This window comes from Sinohyriopsis cumingii, chromosome 10 (genome assembly GCF_028554795.1).
Source record: "Sinohyriopsis cumingii isolate HCF-2022 chromosome 10, ASM2855479v2, whole genome shotgun sequence".
Classification (NCBI taxonomy): Eukaryota; Metazoa; Mollusca; class Bivalvia; order Unionida; family Unionidae; genus Sinohyriopsis; species Sinohyriopsis cumingii.
In genome coordinates, this window is record NC_142970.1 from 65,327,563 (window position 1) to 65,345,033 (window position 17,471).

Here is a 17,471-nt window from a genome sequence, read left to right on the forward strand (position 1 = left end):
AAATATGTCCTTTAATTTCTCAAACGCCTCGTGACAATTGACGGACCAAAAAAAAATCCGTGGTCTTCGTGCTGAATAAACCGTTCAGTGATTAAAATAGTTTAATGAATGTGACCGTTCTAAATGAGACACGCTGCATGTTTTTGTAACAGAATTGCAGTATCCGTCATCTTCTTGTGTCTGATGATTCCAGATTCCGTAGTAATTTTGATAGTGGTGCTTATTCCAGGGTCAATAGCGATGTATATGACATAGTAATATGTACCGCACCCATGGTCTGCAACAAATATCCTTCCATGTCTAATAGCTCAGGTTCCTTAAAATACATACATTCTGTATCATGCAACAATCCAACCACCCTAAACAAGGTTAACATTTACCACTGCATTTGGTCACTACAATGTTATGTACAGCAGCAAAGGTTCGTTAAAATAGATCGTAACATATACAACTCCCAAGGGTCCCTGAAATATATCCAGTCATGTACCACAGTCCAAGGTTTTAATCATGTTATGAATAATATATGAGGTTTCCTAAACATTATGATGTTAAGAACAGCACCCCCATCCCAGGCTGCATACAATATATCCTGTCATATACCATTGCTCTAATTACCTAAACAATATCATTTTTGTACAGCAGCATAGGGTCCTTAAAAGATAGCCCAATATACACCGCAGTAAATATAAGTTCATAGGAAGAGATGCATAATGATGCACCGTATGTCTTTAAAAAGAAATGCACGTCCCCCGGCACAAGTATAGAAGACCCTTCCCCACTGAGCTTTTGTTTTTAGTATGAAGATTATAGTGCATATGTTCATCAACGGCAAAGCTCCGTTTACTATCCTCGTGAGAACTCGTGTTGATAAAAAGGAAGAGAGCTTCAGGTGGAAATTATCGACAATTACCCACTTCTAAGCAAAATTTTAACCCACCCATCCCACTCCATCATAGACATTTTAAATGCTGATACCCCATGTCAGTAATGTATGAACTAAACTTACCATAGCACAAAGAGATATTAATAAAGGTAATTATAGTTTTAACATTAGAGCTTAAATTTTCTCTCGCGTCTTTGGCTTTAATTTGTCCAGTAAAAGCACGTTCTGATATGTTCTAATAGCTGTCCTTACCAATCTTTATCTGGTCATGGAAAATTGCATTCCTGCTATCCCATAAACACTACGAATTTAAACCAAGATTTAACGTTGATTAGTCTTAATTCTCCATTAGGCAGGATTTTAATGAACTTAAAATTATATTAAATCCTTACTGAACGTGATAAGACATTTGTTTGGAAAATATATTAAATCTTTATTGGAAAGTAATACGACTTTTCTGTGTAATGCTGCAAATTTCAAATAATTTCTAATTTCTTTTTCATATTTTTGTGTCAGAAAAAATATAACCGTCTCGTAAAGAAAGGAATAATAAAATAAGTACATTAATTTCCTCTTTCGTGTGTCTTTATGGCTGAGACCGATACAAGACGAGTTCTCAATGACATTGGGTCGGAAATATTGTTAAAGCTAAACGAAAGAAATTGTTAAAAAAGGATTTTAATATAATCAGAAACAGGCCTCCGATTCTAAAATAAATTTAGCAAATGTCGTTAGCATGATGCTGTTTAAATCCATTTCATATTGACAACTTGCTAACTTGTTGAATATTGATGTCATGCTGTATTAAATATATCAGATCGTTACCAACAAATAATTAAAGCAAAAGCATTTTTGATGTAACTTATTTCGATCAAAGTTTTAGCATAAACCAAAGTAATTTATCAATACGAAAGTCAATTTAATTAAAACAATCTTAATTAATGACTTAGCTTCAACAGTATACTGTTCATATTATAACGCTGCAGCGATACAAAACTGAACCAAGTACTAATGAAAGGATAATTAGTTAGGATCCGAAAAGTCACTGATAGATTTCAAAAGTATCTGTATGGTGGAACAAAGTAACAAGCGGCATAAATAATAAAATCATCCATATTGTCATAAAAGAATCTCAGTATAACATGGTTACATTCTCATCTATCTTTTAACAACCCCATAATAAACGAGCTGTGACCTATGTGATTGCTCTTAGGGTCACATTAACTTCATTGTCTGTTTCTTCATTATTAGCGCCATTATGCGTTTCTATAAAGCCTGGCCGACTGACTTATTCGATTATGAAGATCGCCTGTAACTAAGACATCGCCCTGCTAAATAAATTGAATATTTTCATCGAGGTATAAAACTAAGAAGTATCATAATCAAGTATATAATTCACATGTCACCAATGGAGCCAAAATAAGCAAGAAACAGATCTTTCTACGAGAACCAAGGAACTTAACAAACTTTAACCAAACAATACCATGAAAATAATTATTTCCAATATCTATCTATCTATCTATCTATCTATCTATCTATCTACATCTAAATCGTTGTTCATATAGTTTGGAATGCGTTGACCATAACAGTGAAATTCATTATAGCCATCAATACCTCTTTGTCTATTTGTCTTTGATTATATTAAGATAGAAATCAAATTATACCAAAGTCCGAATTAATTTTCATTCCTTCAACTCTCTATCACAAGACTGACATTTATCACCCGAAACATCAGCCTTCTCGGTAATATCATGAACTCTGTTTTAATCTCGTCTTCAGCTTCACGTAGAGACATCGGTTCTTCTTCATCATTCAATTGTCCGAAATTTTTCTCAGTACAGATACAATAAGTAGCTTTCTCACTTAAGAGAACTGATAATAGACGTGGCGAACGCTGATTAATTGCGAACGGGATTAGTTAAATAATGCTGACGATACAGCCTTCCTGACATAGAAATAATGACGCCTGTTGTATTGAGAAGAATAATAATGAGAGGAGTTGAATGATTTGAGGGAGCATAATTCGAAATGGAATATTAGTGTTTTCGTTCATTGCTGGATGAAAACAAATGACAAGACCCATGAAATATGACAACGTTAGCAGTTATGCTTGCTTCTGTAAGTGTCTGTATTACCGGCTGTTTATCTCGTGCACAGGACCGTTTACATAAGGCCGTGCCTGCTTTTTTGCCTCCACTCTTCAATGATTCGAAATGTTTTCTTCCAGTTTACAGACAGGAATGTGTATAACAAAGGTAATATAATACCGTTACGTCCTGGGCAAAACAACTAACAATTTTAATTCTGAAACACTATTGACCCAATCCCCGGCCAACAATTAATTCCCTTAAGCATTTCGTTTACCTTTCAGTGGATTTATTTAATAATTTTATTTTAATTTTGCACAACGTTGACTAAAAAGTAAAATTCAAAATATTTTCGCACAAATTTGACCCAAGAATCTAACTTGGAAAGTATACCCTAGTTCTCAACTTTTTGTTTAGTTAGCCCAATGCCACTGGTCTTCAACATGGCAATGGATAAAAGCCGAGAAAATAGGTAAGAAACTATCCCCACTCACCCTCAGTCATGTCCCCGTTTTATTATTTCAGCACTTTATGAATCATATTAACTATACGATTAATGCAGATAAGTATTAAATGCCTATTAGAAATTGACCAATTTAAGCCTGCCCTATGTGGATTATCATTTTAAAGAAACAGCCTACCCACAGGAGAGAGACTGCATCTATTTGGGTGATCGTGTTTCTGCACAATGATAACTTTTACTCAAGACTTTTTGTGTTGCTCAGCTTTATGCGGCTCTTTATGCATTGGATATATCGGGAAGCCCTGAATATGCCGTACCTACTTAATATTTCTGTCGTCGGACGGTTTTTTACAATGCTAGTCTTGTGGTCTTTCATGGCTTTGGGGTTCATTTGGCGGTTAAGTGAGGACTTATGATGGATACGTCTACATTATGGAGTGAAATAGATGTAATGTGATCAACAGGATCATTGGTAGTAATGTGATCAACAGGGTCATTGTTGGCAATGTGATCAACAGGGTCATTGGTGGTAATGTGATCAACATGATCATTGTTGGCAATGTGATCAACAGGATCATTGGGAGTAATGTGATCAACAGGGTCATTGTTGGCAATCTGATCAACATGATCATCGGTAGTAATGTGATCAACAGGATCATTGGTAGTAATGTGATCAACAGGGTCATTGTTGGCAATGTGATCAACATGATCATTGGTAGTAATGTGATCAGCAGGGTCTTTGGTGGTAATGTGATCAACAGGATCATTGGTAGTAATGTGATCAACAGGATCCTTGGTAGTAATGTGATCAACAGGATCATTGGTAGTAATGTGATCAACAGGATCATTGGTAGTAGTGTGATCAACAGGATCATTGGTAGTAATGTGATCAACAGGAGCATTGGTGGTAATGTGATCAACAGGATCATTGGTAGTAATGTGATCAACAGGATCATTGGTGGTAATGTGATCAACAGGGTCATTGGTGGTAATGTGATCGACATGATCATTGCTTGTAATGTAATCAACATGATCATTTTTGGTAATGTGATCAACATGATCATTGGTTGTAATGTGATCAACATGATCATTTGTGGTAATATAATCAACGTGATCATTGGTGGTAATGTGATCAACATGATCATTGGTGGTAATATAATCAACATGATCATTTGTGGTAATATAATCAACATGATCATTGGTGGTAATATAATCAACATCATCGATTTGTGGTAATAAAATCTAACTCTGTTAAGTCTAGCTTACTAAAATGTTCCACACTTGGCCAAGTAAACTTTTTTTAAATACCAGACTGGAATTTGGTCATTGTTTGATGATGTTGATCCTATTTTATAGAGCTTGGGAAGTGATCACTGCTGTCAATGTCATAAGCGACCTTCCAATTATAATCCAAAAGCAACGAAAGAGAACAAATGCAGGTCCATGCACATACATATACCCGTTCCGAGATATGTATATATAGACACAAGTCGTGTCTAAAAATGAAATCTTCTGTGCCTCTGTTATTTATGTACTTTGGACTAGTCATACAATATTATTGGAATTTAAACCCCTATGTAGAACAAATTGAGCTGGCAGAAAGTTGAACGAGATTCTCTAATTGATTTGATAGTCATTTGTTGGTTGGTGGTATACAAAAAGAATCGATGGAGAATGATAGTTACAGCAAAGGCTTTACATTTCTATTTAAAGGAATTGAACTATGATCAGCCTTATTGTTCACAACAATGGCAGTTCCTCCTATGGCCTTGTTAATATTTGTCGACTGTGTGATAAAAAATGAGTAACGATTAACAGTATCGTTTTCCGTATTTTAATAGAGATCTCCTGCAGACGTAGCACGGCAGGATACTGTTCACGTAAAAGAAGACAAATAACAGTTCCACTGTACCATGATGTTCTTTAGGAATTAAAGGTGGAGATGGTGCACAAATTAGGTTAGCGCTGGAAATCTTCTATACTCTCATTGATTCGACAGAAGTAAGAGCTTGAATGTTTTGTTCTTCAGTCTGGAGCCATCTTGAGCGCATGGAGCAGTTTCTCCTGCATCCGTGTTCGCAAACCAATTATGCAGGTTTATAGGATCATCAGACCCCTTGTGCTGCCTGATATGTTTCTGTTTCTTTGTTTGAATTACTTTTGGTGTTGATTCTTTATTGAATGTTGTACGTGTGTAGATTGTTATATTTTAGGTGTAGAGTTTGGAACACTTGCTAATGTTGCTGATCTTTGATACGGTTGAGAAGGCTGGGTAATGACGATGGGTCCTAGATTCTGCTATCTTTCTGGCCTCTAAAAATGGGATGCTTGAGGTTTAGTTGATGCTTTGATTTCCGTTTTCTAGTCCCCAGGTTTTGCAATCTTTCAAGTTAGCATTGTGATTCTTGCCACAGTTTTCTCAATGTGGAATGGCTTTGCACTCTACTGTCAGATGAGAAGAGTCGTCGAATCGGCAATGCATTGGGCCCCATGATCATCTGTCGTCGTGAAGACCGTATATTTGACACTTGAAACATCGCAGTGGATTTGGCATATACTCCTCAACTTTCACCTGTAAAAATCGAAATTTGATACTTTAGGTAATATTGGTTTGTTGAAGGAAAATATGATGGTATTGCTGTCCTGCAAATGTACTCCAAGTTTGATACGAATTTGACGAATTGTAAGGATCCATTGGTTCTTCAGTCCTTTAATGATTTTAGTGTTGCTGATCTTGCCAATTTGCAACAGCAAATCACACCCATATATGAATCAGGTGAGCGCAGTGGGTATGGAATCTGAAATATCAAAAAAGGTCTTATTATTTTCTTTGACGTTTTCCGAATGTCCCTGGTCGCTGAGACCACACAAGCTAACAACCCGATTTTAACTTTCCCACGCTTGTATGGTGTGTTAACCCTTAAACCCATTTATTGTCTTTTTACTTGAAATGGGGAAAGTACGGCAAGTGGTAGTGAAGCATTTTTCACCGGAATGACCATGAAGCGTGAGAATGATTACATGCTGCGCGATTCATCGTAAGAGAAAGATTTGTTTTCTTTACCTGATTTTATTTTCATTTTTCATCGTGTTTTGTTATATATTCATCACCTGTGCTCACTCGCCCACCACGGATCCCTAAAAGGGGACACATTATAAGTAGCACGGAGAAACTGATAGCATAACCTGCAAACAAAGATAAAGATACCTCCTGGTTTTCCCCTTGAAGCCAAAGCCTTCTAAAAAAAAAAGGTCTTCAGAGATTGAAAAAGGATAGCAAAAAATTAGATTGTAGGTGCAACTCGGGTTATACAAGGAACAAAGAAATACGTAAAGAGAAATTGAGGACGCTATGGTCCTATTGTACAACCCGGGACTCATCCCGGGTTGAGCCTCTCTGTTTAATTGCACACTTATACTAACGCTGATGATATTTGCGTAAGACCATTTTCCGCCAAGATTGTTATGCAGACTAATTCGTTTCTGGACCTTTGATTATGGCGACGCTTACCTCATATATATATATATATATATATATATATATATATATATATATATATATATATATATATATATATATATATATATATATTGTTGCCAGGTTATGATATATTGTACTTTGCTCAAAATCAGGACAGTTCCAGCGCATTTGTATGTCGTTTAGCGATAACCTGGCAATATATGTTGTACTGTGTTGGCTTCAAGTGTAGTGCTTGCTTATCTGCTTTTTATGTGGCTGTCGTTAGCCAGCGTGGAGGCACTTATTGCATATACACAAAATCTAGGTGGAAAACCATTTCGAACCTAAATGTTTAGTTTACAATAATGACACTTCGAGCGGTTTACATATATCGATTAGTTATCGATAATATTACACTTCGAGCGGTTTACATATATCGATTACTAATCGATAATATTATTTTTAACCTATTTTGATGACTGGAAACAGCAGCAGACAGGGCGAACATACCAAGTTTGGAGCAAGTCTTCATTAAAAATGAAGCTTCCTCCGAAAAAATGAAAATATAAGGTCAATAACATCAAACCGAAGCCTCTAACCGACCGAGACTTTCTCTAATTGGGTTAGCTCATTTTGTTACTTTATCTTTGTCCTGGTGTTTTCAAACTGATTGCGAAAGCTTCCGTGGGTCTAATTCCCATGTTGGAGCAAACCGCTAAAGCAAATGAGTAAACCGCTAAAGCAATTGGAAAAATAAAAGAAAGAACTAAAAAACATAAAAGATTCTAAGAGAACTTCCAGATGAAATAGCTGGTGCAACTTATCAACCAAAAACACAAGAAATACTTGAGGGTATTGACCAGCTTCGTCCTGAAGTAGCTGATATAAAGTATCGATACCAGAATCAGAACCGGAAACAGAACCAGAACAAGCACAAGCCGAAATCGATATAAATTATACATTTACCGAAGAGAGTATTACCCACATTAAAAAATGACGGCGTGGAAATATTATCTGCGTATGCCGTGCGTAGTTTTGATCAAAGAAAAAATGTCTTGAAACCCCAGTACGTCAATGATACTGTCGGTCGTGATAACTGGTACGAATGGATATTTCGCTTACACTACGGAGTTGATCAGGCCCGAAAAAATGATACAAAATATATTGAATTTATCCATGGAATATATAAATATTTTACACTGTTACAATAACGACAACTACAGTTACAACAACAATGACCACAACAACCAGCCCAGATAACAATTTAAGAAGATGCTAGTTTTGCCCCCAATGCCACTGGAAGTGGCAATGGTATAGATACATGGGGGCGTGGTCTTATTACTCCATATCCCAATAACGTTATTGCTGATGTTTATAGATTAGAAATCCTCATTGGAAGAAAACGCGCCGGTAATAATTCCACAGAAATTATTAATGAAGCAGCTGATATTTGTCGACCATTTTGTACAGGGCGGTATCATAGACATTAATATTTATTGGTCCCTCATCGATGGAAATTATCACAGTGATTGAGGCATACAATTAGATCAGTGACAAGAAAATAAAATGATCATACATAATGCTCAACGTGTAATAGTCAGGGCGATAAATTCACCATTACCAACATACAAAGCAATCTACAGTGATGTACTCGGTGATGTTGTTCAGGGTCCATTCAGAAGGATAGACCCAAAAGTAATATCGATCGCAAAACAATTATCAATGAAAGTTAGTGACGTTGTTCGTGATAAAGGTATTGGTTATGTTCCTAGTAAAGCATTCGCATTAATCAAGGATAGACTGTCACGATTAATGTGACAAAAACCACAGACACTAATAAATATAATCAAATGTTTATATTGTACCTGATTCAGCGTTTGACATGGACCACCAGTTCTCAATGATGAATATGTGCGTGATTAATGTGTTACCCTTATGTTAGTAACGTCAATCGTGACGCCCAGTTAAGAATCCTACTTTAATTAAATTGGCTCATGCTGGCTAACTTTAAATATAGGTCAACCATAATGATCTTCGCCAGGATATTTATTTAAGCCTACATCAGATAAAACAGCTGTCAGTTGCTATGCATTCTTCGATTCTTCATGTATCTTTTTATATTGGCTTGACTCATCGAAGCTTAGGACGTACATGTCAGCATACCTATTTTTAATCTTCATAGACGGTAGAATAAACGTAAAGCGGCATGGTCTTTATGGTTAAGCTAAACAAATGTCACTCTAAGTGCCATCTTCAAAGATATGTTCTTTGCAGAAATACGAACATTTCGAAATGACCTTTTCAAAGCCTAAATTGTTACACTTTTTGTCGTCTAGCCCTTTAAAATTACGATACAAGATGCATCAGTAAATATAGTTAGATGCACTACGGAAACAACTTTCATTCTTAAAGGAATCGACTTCTGTAAGAAACGCTCTCTTTCCTTTTCTAGCAATCATGTGATCCCGTGCACAAGTGTACCGTCAATTAACTTTATAAAATAGAAATTGGCTTCACCATCACCCCAAAATCGTGCTGTGAGTGGGTGCTGATTTAGCTGGCTCTGGAAAACTGAATTTAAGATGTGTCACGTGATTTATCACAAGACCCTGCATGATCTAGACAGCGATCTGATTTGTTAAAATTAAGCGTTATTTTATTCTTTATTTTTGTTTTAATTTGAGCTTGTTGTTTACATGATATATGTTGTGTCTTCGTTTATTTGTTTGGAATAATACAATTAACGCGATTTAACCAGATTAAGTTGCATGTATGTATGTATTCATGTATGTATGTATGCATGTATGTATGTATGTATGTATGTATGTATGTATGTGTACGACTCTATTGTCATATGCTAAGGAACATAAAGAAGCCAAACCAACAGGTTGTGTAAACTTTGCAAATCATTTCATGACCAATGTTAGACAATGAAAATGTAAGAGGAACTTACAGTATTATGAAGTGAAACCAAAATAATCCTAACAATTATATTCAAGTCCAAAAGGAATCGAATGTTCCGAATGAATTTCAGATCCTCTAATGCACTGGTCTGCCAACTGTCCTGGTGTATCAATATAACTCTGTCAAAAACTCCACTAAATAATGTATAATAGTCACAGAATAATATTTTATTCCAAATATGACTTTATACTTCCAATGAATTATCGAAACATATGTTTCCTCTTCAAAAATATCTAAACACAACATTAAATACGTTCGAAGACCAATGTTACAATAAGAACATACGAAATAAGGCAGAAGAATACTCCAAGCATAGCCATTTATATACAGGTGTATTTTGTAAATCATTAATTTTGCACGTAAACGTGCACGGCAAAATCTTCAATATCGTAAACGAATCCACATGCACTAACCTATTTAATGAACCTAGCTGACAAACCTGTCAAATGTTAAACAGCATAACACTTTGTCAACATGCATACTACAGCTGTTATAATTAGTATTAACCTTAAACATGTAAAGTAAGCATATATTTATTAATTCTGCTTTAAAAAGGAAGTTATGCGTACACCAAATTAAGCTATAGATAATCACTCAAAATTAGTCATGAATAAATATTACAAAAGTTATAGATATGCATAAGCAATATTTTGTTCTGCTAAAAGCCGATTGCGGCCAGGGAAGTTACGCTTGAACGCCTAAAAGTTGGACGCAAGCAATGGATTTAATTAAAATAATATGATAGAGAGGGAAATACTTCACGTTATTATCCCACAATAAAATGAAGGCAAGGGAGGTAACTGTTATACGCTAGCTATCATTTTTGCTTAAAATAATTATATAAGCTAAGCTAGTATTATCTGCCATCATCTGTCATTATATTTGTGTAAAATTACTGTGTAGCGTCATCTGCCATCATATGCCATCATATTGTGTAAAATTATTGTGTAGCGTCATCTGCCATCATATGTCATCATATTGTGTAAAATTATTGTGTAGCGTCATCTTCCATCATCTGTCATCATATTTACGTAAACGTATTGTGTAACATCATCTGCCATCATCCGCGATCATTGTTGTCTAAACGAGGATAAAATACATTCGAAATCCTAATGTGGGTTATGGAATTTTTACCATATCCGTAGGTTTTCCAAGACCTCTCACCAGTTTTTTCCCGATAACATGGTTATCGAGACTAAATTCGTCTATCGACCTGTTGTTATGGTGAAGATCACCTCATGGGATCTAAATGATCATTGTCTAATCTCAAATAGTATATGAGAAGAAGTGAGGGAGCCGCTGGAAACACTTCACGGGTCTTGTCGTAGACCCATCTTAAGATAATAATCATATATAGTTGTTTTTATCTGTATGGTGTTGCAAGGCTCTGGTTTCTTGTGCTTTGCTCAATACCAGCACTTTGATACTTTATCCGGTTTATTTCGTTTAACATTACAATTTATTTTTTAATTGTTTAAGCTTGCCGTTTAGTGTTTTCTTATCTGCTTTATTATGTCGATATGATTGGTCAGTGTGGTAGTATTTATGTATAAGCACAAAAGTTTAGGCGGAAAACTAATTTGAACCTAAATCTTTGGTTCACATGTATGCTGATTAGAGCGATTTGCCCATATAACTCAGTTATCAATATTATGATTTCGAGCCTATATTAGGACTGGAAACAATGTATGTCTGATAGCTAACTTAGATAAATATATTTCATTTAAATAATATCAGCTTCAAATACCTTTGCATCTTAGGTGAAATCCAATAAGTGTTTTTTTTTTCCTTATACCTTGTAGGTATTAATGGTATTCTTCATGGTATATTAATTTATAATAGATATTCATTCTAGTGTGATTACTATATTGTATTAGGAGGAATATTATATATGTTCTGTACCTTCTTTTAGTCTGCTTTTGATTATTACATAACATCTGACTTGAGTTTCTTTATCCGTTTTGTTTTATTTTTGGGATAGCTTTACAGCTTAAGTCAGGCCTAATACAAAGTAGACCAGGATATAACTAAAAATCAGGCGGTCTATGTCCGTAACCTGTTTCTCGGCGTCACTATTTCATAGCGCGTCAAAACCTACTTATTTGTGACATTCCACGATAAGATATGCTTACAACAAAATGCTTTACTTCTGAATTGCCTGAACACATATTATGGAGAAAGTAATATATTCAGTATTAAAGTAATATAGTATTTCAATAAACCCGGACTTTAATTATTAATTTATTCATCTAAATTAATTTACCAAGAACTTCAGACGATGCTAAGACTAAAACAAAATGGTGTTATGCTAATATGGTGTCATAACGTGCGAGATCTATTTGCCATATCTATAAATGTGAGTCTCAGATTGCAATTTTTGGCCTATAATATCTTTAGAAAAAAACTTAGTCAAGAATTTAGTACTCAAAAATACTATAATATTTGCATAACTAATCCATTGTTACAATAAAAGACACAAAATTCTAATAAAATGAACAATACAATGAATCATGGTTATGAGAAATGCGAATAAGATCCTGAGATCTCCTACTGTGTCAGATGCCAATTAGCGAAGCTTAAAGGATTTTGTTGTTGTTGTTGTAGGGTTTAACGCCATTTTTCAGCACACGATAGGCTATACATGGCGGCCAGTATTAATGGTGGAGGAAGAACCCGGGAAAACCCCGGAAAGAACCACCGACCCACGAGAAGCTACTGGCAAGCTTTCTCACATACCCACATTGGCTGAATCCGAGACTCGAACCCACGCAGACAGATGTGAGATGGCAGTGATCCGTAACGGAGAACGCGTCAGACCACTCGGCTACTCGGGGCCCCGCGAAGCTAAAGAAGACAAGCATCTGTTCGTTACTGTGTGAAAAATGGGGTCATAATGACACAATGGAGACTTGCCGAGGTTCTCGCTGGTGATGATTGGTCAGTGAACTGTCACCTTAAAGTTACGTGGTTATATCGACAGGAACGTTTTAGTTAAGCCCATGATATTCCCATAGCCATCGTTGCTAGTCTCTTTATAGGTACGTCTTTCTGACAACTCTGTCTTCGCATCTTATATTGGTAGCTACCTAGCCATCATCCAGGTGAATGAATACCAAATTTCAACATTAATTTGCTTTCCATGCTTAAATTAATACGCTCTAAAGGACGATGCTTCGCTTTTGCGTAACGTGTATATTATTTCCTCTACTTGTACTGAAAATGTTCCTTTTTTCCTTCCATTCACCTCCTTTGGCCTGGTTTCTGCTCTTTTCACATAATTAATAGGTTGTCAAACATAACTGGTCAAACTATAATTAATATATGAATATTGCATGTTAAAGGACAGGGTATAACAGGGAAGCGGAAGATTTTCATATGGATTGATGATTTAAAGGTATAAGCATTCAGCATGAAACGTACTCTATTAAAGATGTTTCTTGTCTATAGAAAAGGGACGCATTCTCAACGTTAATAGTAAAGGTAGTATTGGGAATCTATTCTCTTTGATTCTAAATTTGAACTCATAAACAGTTCATGTTAAGTGGAACAACTAGTATAGAATGCCGAAGTGATTGGAAAAGATAGGGGAGACTACTGATGAAATACTTACAAGGAATTTTAGGATTATGACACAGTTATCAATCCTACTAGGGTTGTGGGGGTGTACCGTGAATTTAAAGTCAAAGACCACGAATATTATATGTAAATTGGCAAGAAAATATTTTTTTATTTTTTTATTTTTTTTACATATGGCGTAATCTAAATCCGGAGGAGAAACAATTTATATGGCGCTCCAATAATTTCCCACCCATATTATGCAGACTTGACAATTTTCTGCACTTCCAACCGGCTAATAAACAGAGTTTTTGAAAGTAAAATGATGCACCTATTTGTTTGCGTCATTCGGCACCAGTATATTTTAAATCAGATAGTAAAATGAAACACCTATTTGTTTAGATCGCTCGGCATCATGTTATTTTAAATCAGTAAAATGATACACCTATTTCTTTGGATCACTCGGCACCAGGATATTTTCAGTTAGATAGTAGTCTTCCATGTGCTCAATGCGAGATAAAGTGAAGGCAGCCATTATCATAAACAACGCATCTGATCCCGATGTTAAATGGCAATTTATACAGGTATTTTCAGGAAAGATACGATTATATTTAATCTAGGAAACTAAATACTCGTATGGGAAACTAATACGACAGTGAACGGGTAATATTATAGTTAGCTTATGAAATGAACCCATGTGATGCAGAAAATATAGGAAGGCAAGCTAAGTAAACTCAGGAATAAGAAGAATTTGATTCACTTTTTTTTTCTTTTTCGAATGCAAGACCAGAGATTAAAAGTAGACCTAAAATGCCGAAGTTGTAACGTACTCAGCGGAGAGTAGAAAATATGCGGAATAGTAGATTCGATTGGCATAGGCTAAATGTAGTAGAGAAATTACGGAAATTTATCAGACTTTTGGAAGCTAAAACAATCCCAGATTAAACGTTCAAAAAAGGTGGCCGAGAATACAAGCAAAAAAAAAAAAAAATCCGAAATTTTTACGGACTTTAGCGGAGACTAGCTAATACCCGGAACATTGGATTAAATTTACATTTTACGATAGGTAGTAGAAAAAGAATTTCATAACTCTCCAAGACTTTAGCGGACACTGATAACATTCCAGAAAAATGATTAGAAATAAGTTTTAAGACTACATGCAGTATTATATTTAAGAAACTGTCACGAACTTTAGCGGAGACTGAAAATATCCCGGAAGTTTTTTTTTTGGCCTAAAGGTATTAATGAAATAACGAGACACATCTGGACAATTTGTGGTATATATGTGCTGCGAAATCAAGCCAATTGTCCTTTGCCCTGTAATATATAAAAACCAAACATATTTTAAACTCTACCATCTTCTCCGATTCATTACCAGTAATTTAGTCATTACACGATAGGAAATTGGGAAGAAAAAAGCATTAGTAGCCAATATTCTCAAGAAACATGCCGTGATTTGCAATTTTCATAATATAACATAGTGTTTGTTAGATGGCCATGTTGGTATGAAGGTATTGAAAAGCGGATCCCGGTGCTAAAAAAGCCGTATATCTACAAATAGCCATATATATACAACCATCTGATTTTAGATGGCAAAGACTGATTTTGTTCAGTAAATAGCAGGCATCCTGGAATGGTGTTGTAAGTATCAAACGCCATGCGGCTAATGGTCTCGTTCCTACAGAACCACTAGTGGTATTCATTGCAAGAATTAGAATTGGCCGTACTTATATAATCCACTCCTACATATCAAGGAACATCCGAATGTAAATTCTTGCAATGTACCTTTCACCGTGGAGCACTTTATCATAAATTGTTTCCATCTCCAACGACTATGCGATTCTTATTACAATGTTCAAAATATGAAGGAACGTTTTGTATTTTTAGTTTCTTGAATAAAGTTAACATTTATTCTAAACTATAGCCTTTGTACAACCATATTTACTTGGAGTATTATTAACCAACATCTGTACTGTTAATCACTTAATTTACCTTATATTATACATTCACCATTTATGCTTACCATATTCATCTCTCCATGATCGGGTACCTTCATATAGTATCCAGTGGCCTAGTGGTCTAAAGCACTCTCCGTTATGGATTACTGCCATCTCACCTCTGTCTGCGTGGGTTGGAGTCTCGAATTCGGCTAATGTGGGTATATGAGAAAGCTTGCCAGTAACTTCTCGTGGGTCGGTGGTTCTTTCCGGAGTTTTCCCGATTTCTTCCTCCACCATCAATAATGGCCGCCATGTATAGCCTATCGTGTACTGAAAAATGGCGTTAAACCCTACAACAACAACAACAACAACAAAAACAACAACAGCATGTAGTATCCAAAGTATCTTAATATTGTGTTTATGGACTATTATCGACCCTTGGTAATGATCCATTTTGATACATACATGTTTTTCTTCTTCATATAATCTTTATGGTAACCCGATAGAGCCGTACAGTGCTTTTGCCAACCAATCTTCTTCTTCTTCATCTTCATCTTCTTCTTCTTCTTCTTCTTCTTCTTCTTCTTCAGAATATTCATTTTAATCTACTTTTCCTACTTTTCCTTTTTCTTGTGACACTTGTATAACAATGTTTTTTGTTCTTGACAATGATATCGGATAATTTTACGTTTGTCTCTATTTCCAACTGTCTTTGAGACTCATTTTATTTGACGTTCTGCATAGTCTGGAGTTCAATATCCTTTCTATTGACAAACATCACCAGCATTTTTGCATTTATTTCAAAACGTATAGAATTGAATTCCCCTAAAAGTCTTCTCGAGAGTGTATCTTTCAAACGAATCGCTGTAAGTCTCTAACCAAAACTGTTAGAATCAAATGTGCGTATTCCTACATTTTCTGTATGTTGGGAAGTGTGTGTATTGGTCACTATAAATGGCGTGCTCGTCGTGTAGTGTGTGAATATTTTAACACGATTTGTTGATTAGTGTGTATGAGTTTGTCAATGAAAATAGCCTGTGCATGAGAGAGAGAGAGAGAGAGAGAGATAGCGAGAGAGTGAGAGAGAGAGAGACTCTGTGTGTGTGTGTGTGTGTGTGTGTGTGTGTGTGTGTGTGTTCCTAGCCTTGACATCGGATACTTAAATGGGTTTTTTATCACTCGAAACGGCATAAATGTTTACCTTTTGTATAGAGGTTTCACAAGTTGTGTAAACAAACTGTAACACATTTTTTTATAATTTACAATTTGAAAACAAAATGCAATTTTCAAAGTTGTCAGGACGTTTTCCAGTTATTGCTAAATGTATGTATGCTTAATCGCCACCCAATTCCGTATTATTTGAAGGATGTGAGCATTATCATTAGAATTCGCCATAGTGTTAACGTTGTTTTCGGATTATTTTGTCTCCTTTAACAGAGGCAAATTAGTTTATTTCAGTATCCTCTAAATTCTGAGACAGCATCCTAATTATTCTATCACGTTTAGTCGAAGCCAGTTTAACCTAACATTCCGTATATACTCTCGTACCCACTGCAGTCCGTTTAAGTTTCTGAACTGCAGCACTACTTAAGGGGTGGATATTTATATATAATGTTCCAGACTTTTTCCCAGTCTTTGCGTAGGTCCGTTACACGTTTGCAATTTTGCTATCCTTTTTGCCCAGGCAACATTTTAAAGTTTATTTTAGGAATATACACAGTCTCCGCAAACGTTTGGAACAGTTTTTGTAATTTTTCTACTACTTTTAGTCTCATCAAAAGTCCCAGTTCACCGGCCAAGTCATACCAAAGACTTATAAAAATCGTACTAACAGCTGCCTCGCTTGGCGCTCAGCATTAAGGGGTCAGGGGCTAGTTTTTATGTACAAATTTAATGCCGCAATCAGCGACCTAGTATAAAAAAAATCATAAAAAATTAAATACACAAGTGAGGTCAAAAAGGTCCATATTTTTAGATACCTATATTAAAACAAAGCATAATAATATTATCCACTTGACCAGATAAGTAAATGGCGGTTCATAGCAGAATAAGTGTATGCACCTAAGCCCCAATTTTAATACATGTATTTTTCACATCCAAAGGCCATTTTTGACAGCAT